General features: G+C 37.6%; 1 protein-coding gene and 1 pseudogene across 4 annotated transcripts in view; both read left to right on the forward strand.

The window, feature by feature from the left end:
• Fgf13 (fibroblast growth factor 13) overlaps window positions 1-14338 on the forward strand; it is a 547137-nt gene that overhangs the window by 514316 nt on the left and 18483 nt on the right. The window lies entirely within an intron of this gene.
• On the forward strand, window positions 13708-13943 carry LOC147004736 (Nuclear RNase P; annotated as a pseudogene).

Genomic DNA, 14338 nt, shown 5'->3' on the forward strand with positions numbered 1-14338 from the left:
TGGAAAGCACCTAGCAGCTACCCAGTAGGCATCAAAGTCTCTAAAGAACAGTTGATGCCTCTTTGGACCAGAGAGAATGGAAGCTTGCTGAAATCCATTCCCTCCTTAATGATTATCCATTAGCACACTGAGATTTTTATTGCAGAAGAGATTAGAAACAATTAGCAATGGGATGACTGAAGAGACTCTCTCAGCATTCAGTGTTTACAAGCATATTTTGAACAGACTCGAAATACCCCTCCCCAAGTCAGATAGATGTACCACCTCAGCTGATTCTCATGTTTTTCCTCTCTCATGAAAACATGCTTCACTCAATCAAAAAAGGGATTTTCTGCATAAAGCATCAATATATGCTGCTGATTTAATTTTAGATGCTGTTTAGGAGACATTGTTTAGTAAGCTAATTTTCTCCTGCTGAACAATATGTATTAAAATGATGGCAGAAGTGCATTGTGAACTCAGCTTTTCACTCAGTAAGAATATGGAACTATATTAACTACTGAGGAAGCAGTTGTTCATTGCAAACTAAAGGCGTTGGGGTTCTTATTTTACGTGTCATTACCTATCGTTGTACCTTTGTCTGAAAAGATCCATTTTATAGGGAAAAATAATGAAATTAAGACAACAATGGATATGGTTTTCTCAGTGCTCAGGGTGAGTCATTCAGTACTAGGCCCATAGAATACAGGGGGTGCCATCAGGCATTCATGCATTTCACCTCTTCTAAAGGGGAATTTTCTTATTATGTTTCTTTTATACGCTTGCATAAGGCTTCATGTAAATGACAATCCCCTCATTTCTTATATTAAGGCATTTGACTTTTTTCTTCTGCACATTCATGCCATTGCCTCTAAACAGGAGCAAAGTTTGGTAAATATGCAGCTTAGAATTTCACTGAGGATGGTGCTTTATTCTTCCCTAGGACTAAGGTGATAAAGGTTGGACTCCACTAGTAAACTTTGCATCACATTTAAATAAATAGTCTCAGCGAGACTTTCTCATGAACATTTTCACAGCTTGATTCTGGTTCTCATTATATCCCAATTATTGAATCACATAAAGCAAAAACATCCCAATAGAATGAAACACATGAACATGATCAACTTTCTTGGAAAAGGAATAAATTAATACTGATCTTCAAATATTCCTGTAGCTTTAGTAAAAAAGAAAAAAAAGTTGTAGTAACTCACCCTTTCTTCTTTTTTAAACAAAGTAATATAAGAAAGATAAATTAATTACTATTTAAAACTATTCACTAAGATAGCAGACTGTGAGAAACAGAGAAAGCTCCAAACAGGTAAGCAGTACATGCTGGCCTTGCTAGTATAGGATGCACATAACCAAAAATTATTACATAGAGCCATCAAGATGGCTCAAGGAGCTAAAAGTCTGCCTCCAAGCCTGACATTCTGAGGTTAATCTGTGGTAGGAGGCGAAAACCAATTACTACAAGTTGGCCTCTGATGTCAACGTACCCAGCATATGTTTGTACCCTCACACTAACAAAAATAAAACCAACCAACCAACCAACCAACCAAAGCCAGACAAATCAATGTTAAATAAAGATGAAGTAATATGGCGTCAATAGCACCCTCAGAGTTCATAGTTAATGACTGTCCTTTCCACTGGAATTACAGAGCTCCAAGTGGATCAGTGTAACATCATGGAAAATTGGGTCCTTCCTTATTTCCAGACTTCTCTATAAGTGAATAGAATCAGAGTCTACAGTCATGTAAGAGGCAGGAAACATACCATTACACTGTATCTGTGAATACTGGGCATTTAAAAGGATGTCATTTGAAGGTTATGCAGTTTCATAGTAAACTTGTCTAGTTCTTACTTAGTATTCAACCAAATGAGAAGAACTGTGATAGTAGGTAGCAAGGGATAGCATAAATACATATTAGGCAAGTAACCAGTATATATCTCAGCTCACTTTGCATCAGTTTATTAGATAAGATTTTCCCAGTAAACTATTGATAACAGTAGTAAACTTCTATATATATAAAAAAAGAACAAAACAACCAATGAACAAACAACCAAACCAGGGTATGTATCTAAAGGTGCAGGGTCAATATTTCTGTTGAATTTGGAAAATGTAGGCCAGTATTTGGGGAAGTTTCTTGACTATACTTTCCCAAATGAGATCACACCATGCATCACCATGGGCAGCCTTTATATTTTATGAAGTGACTTTTAAACAGAGTATATTCATTACCCTGTAATCTTTATAATACAATATAAATAACATATTTATATTTTATATTATATTTTAATTTATAGTATATTTAATTATATCATATAAATTTATATTATATTATAAATATAATAGGTTTCAAATAAGATGCATTACTGAGCACCTCTAGAATGTCTTATCTAAATTGTTGGCCTACCACTTTCCATAGACAAGATAGAAATTATTCAAACAATATATACAGTGTAAAATGATTTGAGCCACCATTACTAGTTTGCAGTCAAGGAAAGGCTATAGAAGGTCACATTCAAAGGAGTGGGCACCTTTTACAAATGTTGCTGGAAACCAACTTGTTGTGGCTCACTCCTTTAATTCTAATTCTCAGAAGGCATAGCTGGGTGGGCCTCTAGGAATTGAAGACCAACCTGGTTCATGTAGTGAGTTCTGAGAAAGCTGGGGCTGCAGAGTGAAACCCTGCCTATAAAATCAATCAAGTTGTAAATACAGTTAATTTTCAGTTCTGATGACCAGTTTAAAGCTAACAACCCATGTAGCACCTTGATTGATATATAAATATTCAATGCCTTTACAAAATGAATAAAAAATACAGGACTGATGAAAACGATAATAGTTGGTATGTTTATAATGGCCACATTTCAGCATGTTAAAAGTCTCTTTACAAAACATTTTTGTCTCATTTCTTTGTAAGATATTAATGAAATGATGAATATATGTCTTTCAAAGATTCAAGGTGTTACTCTCACTCTTCCCTTTTCTCAGAGGATTAGAGCCATAAGAAGACCAACATTCAAGATTATATAAGGTTGCTAGGAAATGCAAGCCTGTATTTCCCCCATCAGCTTCAGTTAAGATCCTATATTTTGACTTGTATCGTTGAGGTGTGATGTGGGCGGCTTTCTTTCAACTTAAAGTATCTGTCAGAATATGTGAGAGATGAGGATTTACTCACACGTTAAAAAATAACTTCTTCTTTAACCACAAATTTGAGAAATAAGTCAAGCTGTGATCATGTAACCTTATAAAATAATACTCATCATGATTTAATTTGTAAGTGAGAAAGGTCAATATCATTATTTCATTACATAAGATAGAAAACCCAATGTTCAACACATTCTGTCAGATGAAGAGTGTTTGTTAAACTAGTGACAGATCCAAAGGCCTCTTCTTAGAGTTCCTGAATCTAATAGACACCAGACAACTGAAGGCTCCGTTTTAGACAAATTGAAATGTTATTTTATGCACTGCCATATGATTATTCTTTATATTCATAAACTGAATTCATATTTGTCATTATTTTAACTTCCTAGCTATCTGCCCTAGCCTAAGTAAATCAAAACGGTTTAATTCAAAAAGTAGGATTAGAATAATTGGATTAATGCCTTGCTTTCATTTAAGTATCCATCATAAAGGAAATGAGGTTTTTAGGATTCGGTTTTTTGTTTTTTTTTAACCTGGGCCATGTAACCTAGCTAATAACTGTTGTCATGAAGGCTGTTTCTGGTCCTAACTGCTCATTGTGTTTGCTCACACCTTTCTTTAAGGGAACCTTGTTTGTTTTGACAGGATCACATTTTTTTTGCTCCTTCAGAAAATTACTTGAGTGCAAAAGACTTTTTTCCTTCTACCCTAGCAAAATATATGTCTCCCATGTGAGCAGAATATTGTCCTGGTGAAATCTCACTGTTTTGCTAGTTGCCTTTGTTTCCTTACAATTTTTCCATTAGAAATGGGAGCATTTTTTTGATTATTTCACATTTCATGACTGAGCCTCAAGGAAAGAAAGGAAATTTACACTACAGTAATTAAGAAAGGAGCAGAGCTATCAAAGAGCTGCTTTAATGTGGTGTTTCTGATTGTGATTTCTGCTATCTGTGGAGTAATCAGATACGGGACTGGTTGTGTTTTTCTCTACCAGGCACAATTCTGGGAAATAAACTGAATTTCTGTCTGGGTTACTACAGACAGCTTATAAAGCAGTTGCAAAAAAAAAAAAAAAAAAAAAGAAAAGAAAAAGATACTGGTTCTTTAGAGCAAACAGGCGAATGTCCACCTTTAACTTCTGCTGATATGAAGTTATTGTTGCTGGTTTTAGTGAGATAAAGGAACATGGAATTACTGATGTTATTTCAATAGTAGATGTAGTTATACATGTCCAATCTCTTAGTGTTTTGCTTATCCATGGTACATGAGAACCCAGATGATAAAACTTTAAAGAATTCAACTAAATGTTTTCATTTGTATCTAAGAATCTGGTATTATAGTACTTTGCCTAGAGGCAACTTGTAGGTACATGACAGCTAATTAGCTCTGTTCTTGTTAAAATTGATTCCCTATAATTCTTAAAGAAAAAAGGCCTTGTTTAAGAAGAACAGTGTGGGAATTGAACTCGGAGAACACAGGACTAAGCTATGCAGGCTTTGCAGCCATTTTTTTAAAAGCTCCGGTGGGACTATTAAAAACAAGAGATTATTACGTTCGTTCCCCATTCCAATTGAGGACCTTACACCTGAGCGTTGTATGTAGCTGGCAATTGGTTCTTTTTACTTCCCTCCTTAAGATGCTTTGTCATGCTCTGACATCAGCTTACTGCCTTCTGTGGCCCCTGTGCAGGACCATTGCTGGATCCCTACTGCTCAGCAGGATACCTCAACATTTTATGCATGTAGTATTTGTTTAGTGTTTAGTGAACGAATGAAGTATTCTAGTGTCACAATGAATGAATGACTTCCACAAAGAAGTTCCCCAAACACAATGTACTTTCTCCAGTTAAATTATTGAAGCTGGAAAGAGATGGCTCAGCTGTTAAGAGTACCGGCTGCTCTTGCAGAATATCCAAATTCAAATTCCTAAATGTACTTGGTGATGCATATTTGCTGTAACTTCAGTCCCTGAGAATCTGATGTCCTCTTCTGGTCTCAATATATGCCAGGCAAACACATGGTAAACAGACATACATGCAGCCAAAATACTGATACACCTGCAAATAAAGAAAACAAGACTTTTTTCATTATCAAAAGAAATAATGATTTCCCCATCATCCTGCAACATTATTTCTACTAATTGTTTAAAATATGCTTAAGACAACAGCATCTAAAAAGTGTGTTGCTTCTCAACCAGCTAATGCACACAGCTATCAAACCTGGTAGCCCTTCCATAGCATATCTTGTCAAAATTAGTCTCCTGAGACAACAGATGGCTGCGAATGCTGGGAACTGAATCTCTTTGATCCTCTGAAGGAGCAGCAAGTGCTCTTAACTGCTGAGCCATCTCTCTAGCCAATCTCTCCAGGTCCACCCATCAGCATAGCTTAAACTCTGTGTTTTCAATTTTCCCTTGTGTTATTTTCTCATCAATCCAGCTAGCCTCAGAGTATCATGTTTCCCTAGGTCAATTAGTAACATTCTAAATAAACATGGCTTTCTCCTTTTTAATCTCTATTCCTTCTACCACTTTCTAGAGGGCTTTGTGCAGTTTACCATCTACCTGTTTCATCCAAACATTTGTTGATTTAACAATCCCTTGGTTGCCTTGTTCGTGCCACACAGGGTAAGTTCCTTCTAAGTCTGAAAGGAAACAGATTTTAAGCTGCCTATTGTCACAATGTACCTACTCCAGATCCACTTTCTATCAATATAGGACCACTTTGAAAGGAAGACTATCAGATGTAGAATAACCTGCCTGTGAAAGTATTTAAAGTGAAGTCCTCTAGGAAAGAATAAGAAATCCCTAGACACTAGGTATACATTGATACTGAGATATACTGAAATGAAGCAGTTTTTGGAGACCTAATCTCAACGGACTAGGAGGGTGGGCATTTCTAGAGAAATCTTAGTCTGATGTTAAAAAGAATCTTAAAGGCAAAGGAACTTACCCTGTTCTCTGGGAATGGCTGGTTAAGGATGTGGAGAAAAACACAATTTTAATGCCTGCCACCACCACCCTACTTTGAGAACCCTAGAAGTTTAAATTTTCCCTGAAGTGGACTTGATGCTGCAGGCAAGCATCATTACTGCCATGGCTTATACATGGGCTGAAGTGATTCTGTTAGCAGCATTCACTGTGCTGAAAGTTTAATTTCAATGTATATATTGCTCCTGTTAATGAGAATAATGATCTTTTTGTACATGTGCACATCCTGTTTTCTATTATCTACTGTCCTTTCAACCTCAAGTAATCACCAAGTCTTGGTAGGAGTGTAAATTAGTACAACCATTGTAGAAAACAGTGTACAGATTCTTTATAAACTGTTATTTTCCTCCTGTTATGAATTGTAATGTTAATATCTAATATGCAGGATATCTGATATGTGACCCAAAGGGTTGTGACCCATAAGTTGAGAACTTATGAGTTGTCTCTACAGAAACAGAATATGCTGATATTATTTTCAGGTACAAAGTACTTGTCTTGTGGTAGCCAGCATAGTAAAAATACTGCCCTCTGTTCCTACACATGTAAGCATTTAACTACGAAAATCCAGTTTGCTGGACATGGTGTGACTCAGGCCTTTAATTCCAGCACATGGGAGAAAGAGGTAGGCACATTCTGTAAGTTTCAGTCCAGCCTGGTCTAGATAATGAGTTCCAGAGCTATATAGGAAGACGTTATCACGAGAGAAAGAGAGAGAGAGAGAGAGAGAGAGAGAGAGAGAGAGAGAGAGAGAGAGAGAGAGAGAGAGAGAGAGAGAGAGAGGAAAATAAGAAATGCCTCATTATGAACTCTGTGGCTTTTTATATCTCTTAACCTACATTATCTCCCCAACAACTTTCTAGTGAGGACACTTTTCATTCTTTTCCTGTGAAAGATAAAGAAACTGAGGTCCAAAGTCTGAGGTCCTTGCTTAAACTCAAGTAAATTCTAACTGCCACTCTCCTACTCCCTCTATACCCTGTTTCTATTATCTAGACATCATGATATAGAACATAAATAAAGAAGAGAAGCAGGTATACTCTACAACAGCTTGCCATGCTGTTTGCCATTGATTCTTCATTAGGCATTATTTTGTTTGCCTTTTCTCCAGCTGTGAGAATCACCAAGGCAAGACAGTCAAAGACTTTAAGAAGGTCTGTCTTAAAAACAACTTTTCATTGATGGAACAATTACAGGCCCCAGAGTGCTTACTGCCTTTGCCTGATACAAGTCCAGTATCCAATCCATTGAATTCAATCCAGAAGAAATTACTTTATATCTTCCAAGGAACACACCCAAGCTTCATTATATTAGATCAGGCCTCTGAATCTCTATTTTTGTCTGTGGCATGGAAGACATTTGGTTCTATTTGGTTAGTTTTGAGTCCAGTTATCACCAAGGCTGGCATTCCATGCTTATATGCTCATTGACCTCACCATGACCTATAAAGTGAATGTACTAACATATTCTGTCACTCAATTTTGAGACATGCCCTAGTTTGTTTTCTATTGCTGTCAGTAAAGCCATGATTAAAAGCAACATGGAGAGGAAAGGCTTGATTTGTCTTACAGATTGCAATCACACTTCATCACTGATAGTATTCAAGGCAAGAATTTGATGGCAGGAACTGAAATAGAGGCCCGGAAGGAATGCTTACTGGCTTGCTCCAGGCTTGTGCAGCTTATACATTCCAAGACCACCTGACCAGAAGGGACATAGCCCATAGCGAGCTGGGCACCCCCACATTAATCATCAATCAAGAAAATTCCCCACAACCTTACCACAGGCCAGTCTGGTGGGGAGCATTTGCTCGACTGCAGTCCCCTCTTCCACAATGACACAAGCGTGTGTCTATTTGAAAACAACAGCAGCACCAACAACAATAAATCGATTGAACAGTGTCAAGTAAATTGATAAGATCTACACTATGTTGTAATTTAGCATTTTACTACAGTTATAGTTTATCTGATATTAATGGCTAGCTATAGAGTAGAACTCTACCTTTAACTAAGTATTGTGGGCCTTTTTTCTATCGGCCACAATCGAATTGTTAAGAAGATAGGATTAGCTCAAACCACCCCATACATATTGCCAGAAGAAAAAAAAAAAAGCCCAAATACATTTATTCAACACTGCAGTACAGCGAAACCAACTCCCACTGAAATGAGTCAGAAATGTATTCATAAACCACTGTACGCATATTATGCCTTAAATGATGGTACAGTGGCCTAAAAGATGTATAGTGCCTTCCTAAGCATCTAAATTACTACTAGGCTATGACTCAGGTGCAGAGAAAATTGAACCTATTTTTGCTTATTCAAAATACAATAAGCAATTGTGGTTAAATGCTCCTTTAAAATGGGGTTTATCCTGCTAAGAAAATCTATATATAGCATGCAAATATTAGAATATGTATAGACAACTGTCCTTAAGGAACTGCTCCTTTAACATCAATCTCTTTGTGTTTTAATTGAAGTTACATGTTTGTACAAAACTAAACATCCCAATTATAATAGCTTGATAGTTGTTTGATTTACAATCTCTTTTTGGTCCTACAAAATTGGTAAGTATTTACCAGCGGGCATAACATGTGGAGCGCCATCAAAACTGTCTGAAGGTCTGTCATTGTTCCCTCAAAATCTTCATACTGCCCTTATTTTCTCACTTGGCTTATAGTCTCTCTGTTCCTCCTTTCTTTATTATTATTATTATTATTATTATTAATCAGCTATCAAATTTCCATAAGCACTCTTGAAGTTGATCTGAATTGCAGAAATTATAAGGTCGGTGCTATCATTGTATCTGTGTTACACATCATGGGGCATGTCCTTCAGACAAATGCTGAGAAGGCACATGCTTAGCTTCAAAGTATTACATGTCATGATGGTCAGAATGTAGTTTAGAAAAGCCAGGGTATATATTTGACACTTTATTGAATTGAATAAATAGCACCCTCATAAAATGATATGTAGAATAAACAAACTTTTGTAAGTCAGACAGAGGTAATACCCGGTCATTCTTAAAAAAGACAAATGATAAACAGATGTGTTCATCGAAGGTCTGGCCCTCTACTTAATTTACACCCTGTGATTCTTCACAACTCCTTTACGAGTTAAGGACTTTTATGTGATTTTCATAGAAATAGGGAAGGTAAATAAGATCATCTGAAAATCATTGCTTTGATTGGAATGAGCGCATGCACACTTTATGAACCATTGGTACTAAAGTGTAAAGGGACAACTCTGTGTTTCTTTTCAAAGGAAGAGGAGATAGTGAGTGATAGGATGGAGAAGAGAAGTCTAAACCCACACTGCTCTCCCGCTGCATCCCTAATCAAGCCAGGAATAGAAAAGGATATACATTGACTATACCCTATTTCCTTCATGATAGTTTCTTTTCTTTTAATCAACCCTATTTATTTTCATTGAAATGCAAAAGTTAGGTCTGTGAGAAGCTACACGGGGAGGCTTAATTCTGAAAACTGTTCCTTAAAAGGTCACATCTTTCACTTAATCATTGGGAAAAGTGTTCTTTGTGTCTTCATGATGTTGCAAGATGTCCTAGAAACAATGGTTCAACAACATTCCTGACTTAGTATATCTGCAAACTTAAATCAAGACAAGCAATCCAAATGCTGGTGCAATTCGTAAGTGTAGGTGGTGCAGTTTACAATGCTTGAGGCTATGTTCTTTTATATATTAGACATAGATATTTAGAAGAAACTTGGTGTGGAATAAGTGTGAACCATAAACTCAGACATAGTGGCACATGTCTGAAATAACCACCTTTGGCAAGGTGGAGCTATGATGTTCATGAGGCCAAAGCTAATAGATGTTTCACAGTAAAACTCTATCTCAATTAAAAAACAAAAACAAACAAACAAAACAAAACAAAAATAACAATAAAAACCGCCAAAAGATTAAATACAAGTTACTGTGTGATTTTACTGTTTTAGTACCCCTGGTTATCTTTAAGGTAATATATACAACGTATTTGCTAGGAAAGATTTTTCATCACTAGCCATCTGGTAAAAATTATTCTGAGATAAATAATTTAGCTTCCTTCTGTTCAGATACAGTTTCACTACCCTCTTCCTTGACGCTGTGAAAAGTCTTCAGAGATAATCAATTGGAAAGTGCCTTTGCATTCCAGCCAAAGCTGAGCCTGAAGTTTTCTGACATGCTGACATTTGACTCTTTCTTCCCCCGCCCCCCCTGGGCTCTGCAGAGGTGCCAATTATTAGCAAAGCTCCTCCAAAGAATCACAGACCTGTTGGCTGTCTCTGCACAAGCACACTGGCTGCTAAATCACAGACTGGGGAAGCATGACACAGGGCAGCCTAGCTATTCATGAAGTGCACATTATTTTTTTTTTTTTTTTTTTTTTTTTTTTAGGATTAAAGAACAAATAATGCAGAGCGTATGAAAGAAATGTAGTAGTGATTAGCTACATGTTCCCTGTGACCCAGGGAGTCTACAACCACAGTGACTATCCTAGCCTTAAAGAATTGTATTCCATCAATAAGAGATATTTTTTTCCATTCATCAGAGGGAAAAAAATTATCTGCCAGTTTTTGCTTTGGCCTTATTTCTCCAGTACAGAGGGAGAAGAGACATATCACATTAGAGCTGTCAGAGAGCAGGTACCATATTGGTGAGGACCAGGTAGGTCAGGCCAAGGAGTTTAGATTCTATCTTGTGGGTTGCAGGGAGTCAGGAAAATATTTTGAGCAAGAGAGATATAAAACAATAGGACTTTATTTAGTGCATGTTTAGTAAAAACCTACAATGATAAAATATATTAAGGGAGTGTTTTTTTTTAGTTCAAACAATTTTTTATGGATATGTTCTCAGCAAGGATATTACTGGAAGATTCATCTCTCCTGACTGTCTGGTTCGGCCTTTATAGCATGCAGCTTTTCAGTGCCAGCTGTAAAAGAACAAAGTAAGAAGTGATCCTGTGGATTTAATTGTGAAGAAAGGGCATATATTGATCATGAGCAGCATACTGGTAGCTCAGGAAATCATTTTAAAGGGTGACTGTAAATTTGTATGTTATTTGAGTTTTGTGAAACCATTTCTGTTATATAATTACCTTAAGGTTTAAGTGCTCCTTGCAAAGATAATTTATGCATCTTGAATTCACATGCAAATGCTGTAACAGTCTATACTGTTAAAAATGAATGCTGAAAATCATTCTAAGTAGGTAATAGTTCTCCAAAGCTTATAAAGCACTAATCATTTTTATTAATTCTTAGAGTGAATTTTATTTTATTGTTTTCAACTACAATTTTACTTGGCTAACAGATATTTGAAATTTTGACTTGCATATTTTGATAAAGAATATCATTTGCCTATTTTGAAAATTTAATATCACAAAGCACTTTTTACAGACATCATATCAAAGTAAAATGTTGCAGTATTTCAGAGAATAAAGCAAGATATTTTAAATCTGAGTAGCTAGGACTTCTGTCATGAGTACGACATACTTGATCTCTACAGAGAGAAAGCAGGTAATCAGAGGTGAGACTTAACTGCAGTGCATTCTGCATACCCATGGTCTTAGGTGTTCTAAGACTCTGCAACATCATATTGATGGCAGTTTGCAGCTTAATGCAACATAGTGACACATCTAAGCATTTTTATGTGCCTTGTGGAAATATAATATAATTCACTTTATGATCGTGACATTAAGGTTTCAAAATGTCTTGTTTTAATTGACTTTTCCACGACGTTGGTATAATACATAGTTTTTTAAAAACCTGCTTTTCTTGTTTGGTTTGTTTTTAGAGATGAAGGGATATTGCATAAAAGGATATCTCCCAGAAGAAATAAGATTACTTGTATATGTTGTTGATCTGAACATGTTAACTGAATCCTGAGCACAGCTAGTTTTGTGATCAAAGATTTCCACCAATATTTGTCAATGGATAGGAGAAAATTTATTTTCCTTCCTACTCTATGAAACCTTAGTGCCGCAGGATCATAAACTTAGGAGAAACAAAGTCAACATAGTGTTGACTTTCTTCTTCCTTCCTTCCTTTTTCTTTCTTTCTTTCTTTCTTTCTTTCTTTCTTTCTTTCTTTCTTTCTTTCTTTCTTTCTTTCTTTCTTTCTTTCTTTTTTTCTTAATATGTTTTTTATTTTTTATACTTCATATTTTATTCCCTCCCATCCACCCTCCAACTGCTCCACATCCCATACCTCTTCTCCACCCCCCCCCCCGACCTCTAAACTCCCTGGGGCCTCAAGACTCTGGAGGGTTAGGTGCATCTTCTCTGAATGAACACAGACCCAGAAGTCCTCTACTGTATATGTATTGGAGGCCTCATATCAGCTGGTGTATGCTGCCTAGTTGGTGGTCCAGTGTTTGAGAGATCTCGGGGGTCCAGGTTAATTGAGACTGCTGGTTCTCCTACAAGATCTCCCTTCTCCTCAGCATCTTTCAGCCTTCCCTAATTCAACAACAGGGGTAAGCTGCTTCTCTCCATTGGTTGGGTACAGATATCTGCATATGAGTCTTTCAGCTGCTTGTTGGATCTTTCAGAATGGCAGTCATGGCCTTTTTCTGAGCGCTCCACAGCCTCAGTAATAGTGTCAGGCTTTGGGACCTCCCCTTGAGATGGATCCCACTTTGGGCCTGTCACTGGACCTTCTTTTCCTCAGGCTCCTCTCCATTTCCATCCCTGTAATTCTTTCAGACAGGAACAAATGTGAGTCAGAGATGTGACTGTGGAATGACAACCCCATCCCTCACTTGATGTCCTGTCTTTCTCCTGGAGTTGGGCTGTATATGTTCCCTCTCCCTACTGTCCAGCATTTCATCTAAGGTCCCTAGCTTTGATTCCTGAGAGTCTCTCACCTCCCAGGTCTTTGATGCATTCTGGGGGATCCCCCCAACCTCCTATTTCCTGAGGTTGCCTGTGTCCATTCTTTCTGCTGGTCCTCAGGGCTTCAGTCCTTTTCCCTCACCCAATCAGATTCCACTTTCCCTCCCAGGTCCCTCTCTCCCTCCCCACTTGTGATTGCTTTCTTCTCTCTCCCAAGTGAGACTGAGGCATCCTTACTTGGGTACTTCAGCTTATTAAACTTTTTGAGTTCTGTGGACTGTATATTTTTTATGACTAATATCCACTAATCTGTGAGTCTATAACATGTATTTCCTTTTGGGTCTGAGTTGCCTCACTCAGGATGATATTTTCTAGTTCCATCCATTTGTCTGCAAAATTCAGAATATTCTCATTCTTAATAGATAAGTGGTATTCCATTGTGCATATGAACGATATCTTCTTTATCCATTCTTCTATCTTGGAACATCTGGGTTTTTTCCAGTTTCTTCCTATCACAAATAAGGTCACTATTAAAACAGTGGTACATGTGCCCCTGTGGCATGGTGGGGCATCTTTTGGGTATATTCCCAGGAGTGGTATTGCTGAATCATCTGGTAGAACGATGTCCAATTTTCTGAGGTACCTCCAAATTGATTTCCTGAGTGGTTGTACCAGTTTGCAATCCCACCAGCAATGGAGGAGTGTTCCTCTTTCTCCACATCCTCACCAGCATCTGCTGTCACCTGAGGTTTTGATAGGGCAGAGGAAGCTCACCAGCAGGACCACTTGCTGAGTTCCTTTCACTCTTAGGCCCCTGGAAAGGTTTGAGACTGAGGCCTCCTGCACCCTAACTGCTCTTCTGAGCTGGGAGGTGAGCTCGCAGAGAGCAGGGCTCTATGCTTGGGCAGACTGGGTATGAGAAGCCCTGAGTGGGCAGATGCCTCCCTCACCAGAGCTTAGACTTTCTATTTCATCCAACTTTTCTCTGCATTCTGGTTCTCTCTGTGAGTTCCTTATACATGCCTGTGTGAGTTTGCCTAGATTAATTTCAATTTCATTCTTTTATCAACTCCTGAGCCTATACATGAGCAGTCACTCTAAAATCTCTAGGGTACAGGAGAATTCATTGGAGAAGAAAACCCCCAAATCAGTTGAAATACTTGGTTGAGATTTTTCAATAGAAGAATGGACCATTTCTTGCATGGATTAGGAGAATGTTAAACAGGCAGATTTGCATGAGGTAAATGCAAAGCTGCTCCCTGGTGTGGAAAGTGAGGCAGCGTGGGAAAGGGCTGCTTTCCTTGTTTGCTAATCTGTATTAAGACTGCTACCTTCCTGGGGACCCAGGTCTAGCTTTACAGATCAAGTTGCCTTAGCATAAGGGCCTGC

This window comes from Mus caroli, unplaced genomic scaffold (genome assembly GCF_978045245.1).
Source record: "Mus caroli unplaced genomic scaffold, Mus_caroli_1 scaffold_5, whole genome shotgun sequence".
In the NCBI taxonomy this organism is placed as follows: Eukaryota; Metazoa; Chordata; class Mammalia; order Rodentia; family Muridae; genus Mus; species Mus caroli.